Genomic DNA, 6,000 nt, shown 5'->3' with positions numbered 1-6,000 from the left:
ATGTCTCCAAAGGCAAGGAAGACAAAGGCAAAAATGAACTATTGGGGCTTCATCAAACTGAGGGTTTTAGAGGGGAGTGGTTGAGGGGATATGTGAGTTTGGCGGTGGGTATTAAGGAGGGCATGTATTGCATGGAGTAGTGGGTGTTGTACATAAACGATGTATTTTGGGACAATGCTTCAAAAACTAATGATGTATTTTATGGTGACCAATGTAACACAATAAAAAAACAGGCAAAACGTTTTTTGTGTTTTTTTAAACAAAAGGCTTTTGCACAGCAAGGGAAACAGTCAACAAAACCAAAAGACAACTGACAGAATGGGAGAAGATACTTGCAAATGACATATCACATAAAGGCTAGTATCCAAAATCTATAAAGAACTTATCATACTCAACACCCAAAGAACAAATAATCCAATCAAGAAATGGGCAGAAGACATGAACAGACATTTCTCCAAGAAGACGTACAAACGGCCAACAAACACATGAAAACATGTGCATCACCCGGCATTAGGAAAATACAAATCAAAGCCACAATGGGATACCACCTCAACCAGACAGAATGGCTAAACTTAACAAGACGGAAAGCAACAGATGTTCGTGAGGATGCAGACAAAGGGGAACCCTCCTACACTGTTGGTGGTAATGCAAGCTGGTGCAGTCACTCTGGGAAACAGCATGGAGGTTCCTCAAAAATTTGAAAATAGAACTACCCTATGACCCAGCAATTTCACTACTGGATATTTATCCTAAAGATACAAATGTAGTGATCCAAAGGGTCACATGCACCCCAATGTTTAGAGCAACAATGTCCACAATAGCCAAACTAGGGAAAGAGCCCAGATATCCAGCAACAGATGAATGGATAAGGAAGTGTGGTATATATACACAATGGAATACTACTTAGCCATCATGCATGGAGCACTGGGTGTGGTGCAGAAACAATGAAATCTGTTACACTGAAAAGAAATTAAATTTTTTTAAAAAGTAGTTTTATTTAAAAAAAGAAAAGAAAAGAAATCTTGCCATTTACAATGACGTGGGTGGAACTAGAAGGTATTATGCTATATGAAATCAATCAGTCAGATAAAGACAATTATCATATGACTCACTCATATGTGGAATTTAAGACAAAACAGAGGAGCATGGGAAAGAGAGGAAAATATAAAACAAGAAAGAAGCAGAGAGGGAGACAAACCATAAGAGACTCTTAATCAAAGGAAACAAACTGAAGTTTGTTAGAGGGGAGGGTGTGGGGGATGAGGTAGCAGGATGATAGGCATTAAGGAGGGCATGTGATATAATGAGCACTGGATCTTATATAAGATTAATGACTCATTTTCAAAAAAACCAGCTTCTAGTTTCATTGATGGGTTCTGCTGTATCTCTGGTTTCTATCTCATTGATCTCAGCTCTAATCTCGATTATTTCCCTTCTTGTGCATGGGGTTGGCTTAATTTGTTGTTGATTCTCCAGTTCTTTAAGGTGCAAAGAGAGTTGGTGTATTCTGGATTTTTCAGTTTCTTTGAGGGAGGCTTGGATGGCTATGTATTTCCCCCTTATGACCACCTTTGTTATATCCCATAGTTTTGGACAGAAGTGTCATCATTCTTATTGGTTTCCATGAATTGTTTAAGTTCTTCTTTGATTTCCTGGTTGATCCAAACATTCTTAAGAAAGGTGGTCTTTAGCTTCCAGGTGTTTAAATTCCTTCCAAAATTTTTCTTGTGGCTGAGTTCCACTTTCAAAGCACTGTGGTCTGAGAATATGCAGGGAATAATGTCAATCTTTTGGCATTGGTTGAGTCCTGATTTGTGATCCAGTATGTGATTGATAAACCACTGGCCAAACTAGAGGGGGAGGAGTCAAGATGGCGGAGAAGTAGCAGGCTGAGACTACTTCGGGTAGCGGGAGATCAGCTAAATAGCTTATCTAAAGATTGCAAACACCTACAAATCCAACGGGAGATTGAAGAGAAGAAGAACAGCAATTCCAGAAACAGAAAATCAACCACTTTCTGCAAGGTAGGACTGGCGGAGAAGAGAATCCAAAGCGACGGGAAGATAGACCGCGGGGGGAGGGGCCGGCTCCCGGCGAGCGGCAGAGCAACGGAGCAAAATCAGGACTTTTAAAAGTCTGTTCCGCTGAGGGACATCGCTCCAGAGGCTTAACTGGGGTGAAGCCAAGGCGGAGTAAGCGCGGCCTCAGGTCCCGCAGGGTCGCAGAAGGATCGGGGGTGTCTGAGTGTCGCAGAGCTTACCGGTATTAGAACGGGGAAGCCGGCTGCACAGACAGAGCCGAGGAGTGACTCTCAGCTCAGGGTTGCCTTGAACCGGTCGCAGGCTCTGTCAGCTCGGAGCGCGGCCGGATGCCAGGGTGACGGGAGTCATTTGGCGCTGTTCTCTGAGGGCGCACTGAGGAGTGGGGCCCCGGGCTCTTGGCTCCTCCGGGCCGGAGACCGGGAGGCCGCCATCTTTATTCCCGTCCTCCAGACTCTACGGAAAGCGCTCAGGGAACAAAAGCTCCCGAAAGCGAACCCGAGCGGATGACACAGCGCGGCCCCGGGTAAGGGCGGTGCAACTCCGCCTGGGGCAAAGACGCTTGAGAATCACTACAACGGGCCCCTCCCCCAGAAGATCTACGGGAAACCCAGCCAGGACCAAGTTCACCTACCAAGGAGAACGGTGGAATTCCAGAGGAGAAGAAAGCAAAGCACGGAACTCATGGCTTTCTCCCCATGATTTTTTAGCCTTGCAGTTAATTTAATTTTTTTTTCTTTTTCAATTTTTTTTCTTTTTCTCTTCTTCTGCTAAATTTTTTTAACTTTTACCGTTTTCTTTTTTTAACGTTTTTTAAATAGTTTATCTAATATATATATATTTTTTCCTCTTTTTATATTTTTTCTTTATCGGCTTTCTTTTTTTTAATAGTTTTTTTTTTCTTTCTTTCTGAACCCCTTTTTATCCCCTTTCTCCCCCCTCACAATTCAGGATCTCTTCTGATTTGGCTAAAGCATATTTTCCTGGGATTGTTGCCACCCTTTTAGTATTTTACTAGCTCCTTCATATACTCTTATCTGGACAAAATGACAAGGTGGAAAAATTCACAACAAAAAAAAGAACAAGAGGCAATACCAAAGGCTAGGGACCTAATCAATACAGACATTGGTAATATGTCAGATATAGAGTTCAGAATGATGATTCTCAAGGTTCTAGCCGGGCTTGAAAAAGGCATGGAAGATATTAAGCAACCCTCTCGGGAGATATAAAAGCCCTTTCTGGAGAAATAAAAGAACTAAAATCTAACCAAGATGAAATCAAAAAAGCTATTAATGAGGTGCAATCAAAAATGGAGGCTCTCACTGCTAGGATAAATGAGGCAGAAGAAAGAATTAGCGATATAGAAGACCAAATGACAGAGAATAAAGAAGCTGAGCAAAAGAGGGACAAACAGCTACTGGACCACGAGGGGAGAATTCGAGAGATAAGTGACACCATAAGACGAAACAACATTAGAATAATTGGGATTCCAGAAGAAGAGGAAACAGAGAGGGGAGCAGAAGGTATATTGGAGAGAATTATTGGAGAGAATTTCCCCAATATGGCAAAGGGAACAAGCATCAAAATCCAGGAGGTTCAGAGAACCCCCCTCAAAATCAATAAGAATAGGTCCACACCCCGTCACCTAATAGTAAAATTTACAAGTCTTAGTGACAAAGAGAAGATCCTGAAAGCAGCCCGGGAAAAGAAGTCTGTAACGTACAATGGTAAAAATATTAGATTGGCAGCAGACTTATCCACAGAGACCTGGCAGGCCAGAAAGAGCCTGCATGATATATTCAGAGTACTAAATGAGAAAAACATGCAGCCAAGAATACTATATCCAGCTAGGCTATCATTGAAAATAGACGGAGAGATTAAAAGCTTCCAGGACAAACAAAAACTGAAAGAATTTGCAAATACCAAACCAGCTCTACAGGAAATATTGAAAGGGGTCCTCTAAGCAAAGAGAGACCCTCAAAGTAGTAGATCAGAAAGAAACAGAGACAATATACAATAACAGTCACCTTACAGGCAATACAATGGCACTAAATTCATATCTCTCAATACTTACCCTGAATGTGAATGGGCTAAATGCCCCAATCAAAAGACACAGGGTATCAGAATGGATAAAAAAACAAAACCCATCTATATGTTGCCTACAAGAAACTCATCTTACACCCGAAGACACCTCCAGGTTTAAAGTGAGGGGGTGGAAAAGAATTTACCATGCTAATGGACATCAGAAGAAAGCAGGAGTGGCAATCCTTATATCAGATCAATTAGATTTTAAGCCAAAGACTATAATAAGAGATGAGGAAGGACACTATATCATACTCAAAGGAACTGTCCAACAAGAAGATCTAACAATTTTAAATATCTATGCCCCTAACGTGGGAGCAGCCAACTATATAAACCAATTAATAACAAAATCAAAGAAACACATTGACAAGAATACAATAATAGTAGGGGATTTTAACACTCCCCTCACTGAAATGGACAGATCATCCAAGCAAAAGATCAACAAGGAAATAAAGGCCTTAAATGACACACTGGACCAGATGGACATCACAGATATATTCAGAACATTTCATCCCAAAGCAACAGAATACACATTCTTCTCTAGTGCACATGGAACATTCTCCAGAATAGATCACATTCTTGGTCCTAAATCAAGTCTCAACCGGTATCAAAAGATTGGGATCATTCCCTGCATATTTTCAGACCACAATGCTCTAAAGCTAGAACTCAATAACAAGAGGAAATTTGGAAAGAACCCAAATACATGGAGACTAAACAGCATCCTTCTAAAGAATGAATGGGTCAACCAGGAAATCAAAGAAGAATTGAAAAAATTTATGGAAACAAATGATAATGAAAACACAACAGTTCAGAATCTGTGGGACACAACAAAGGCAGTCCTGAGAGGAAAATATATAGCGGTACAAGCCTTTCTCAAGAAACAAGAAAGGTCTCAGGTACACAACCTAGCCCTACACCTAAAGGAGCTGGAGAAAGAACAAGAAAGAAACCCTAAACCCAGCAGGAGAAGAGAAATCATAAAGATCAGAGCAGAAATCAATGAAATAGAAACCAAAAAAACAATAGAACAAATCAATGAAACTAGGAGCTGGTTCTTTGAAAGAATTAATAAGATTGATAAACCCCTGGCCAGACTTATCAAAAAGAAAAGAGAGAGGACCCAAATAAATAAAATCATGAATGAAAGAGGAGAGATCACAACGAACACCAAAGAAATACAGACAATTATAAGAACATACTATGAGCAACTCTACGCCAACAAATTTGACAATCTGGAAGAAATGGATGCATTCCTAGAGACATATAAACTACCACAACTGAACCAGGAAGAAATAGAAGGCCTGAACAGACCCATAAGCAGTAAGGAGATTGAAACAGTCATCAAAAATCTCCAAACAAACAAAAGCCCAGGGCCAGACGGCTTCCCGGGGGAATTCTACCAAACATTTAAAGAAGAACTAATTCCTATTCTCCTGAAACTGTTCCAAAAAATAGCAATAGAAGGAAAACTTCCAAACTCATTTTATGAGGCCAGCATCACCTTGATCCCAAAACCAGACAAGGATCCCAACAAAAAAGAGAACTACAGACCAATATCCTTGATGAACACAGATGCAAAAATTCTCGCCAAAATACTAGCCAATAGGATTCAACAGTACGTTAAAAGGATTATTCACCACGACCAAGTGGGATTTATTCCAGGGCTGCAAGGCTGGTTCAACATCCGCAAATCAATCAATGTGATACAACACATTAATAAAAGAAAGAACAAGAACCATATGATACTCTCCATAGATGCTGAAAAAGCATTTGACAAAGTACAGCATCCCTTCCTGATCAAAACTCTTCAAAGTGTAGGGATAGAGGGCACATACCTCAATATTATCAAAGCCATCTATGAAAAACCCACCGCAAATAT

The sequence above is a fragment of the Lutra lutra genome, chromosome 2 (assembly GCF_902655055.1).
Source record: "Lutra lutra chromosome 2, mLutLut1.2, whole genome shotgun sequence".
Taxonomy (NCBI): Eukaryota; Metazoa; Chordata; class Mammalia; order Carnivora; family Mustelidae; genus Lutra; species Lutra lutra.
The sequence above is the reverse complement of the archived record's forward strand: the minus strand, read 5'-3'. Positions refer to the sequence as shown.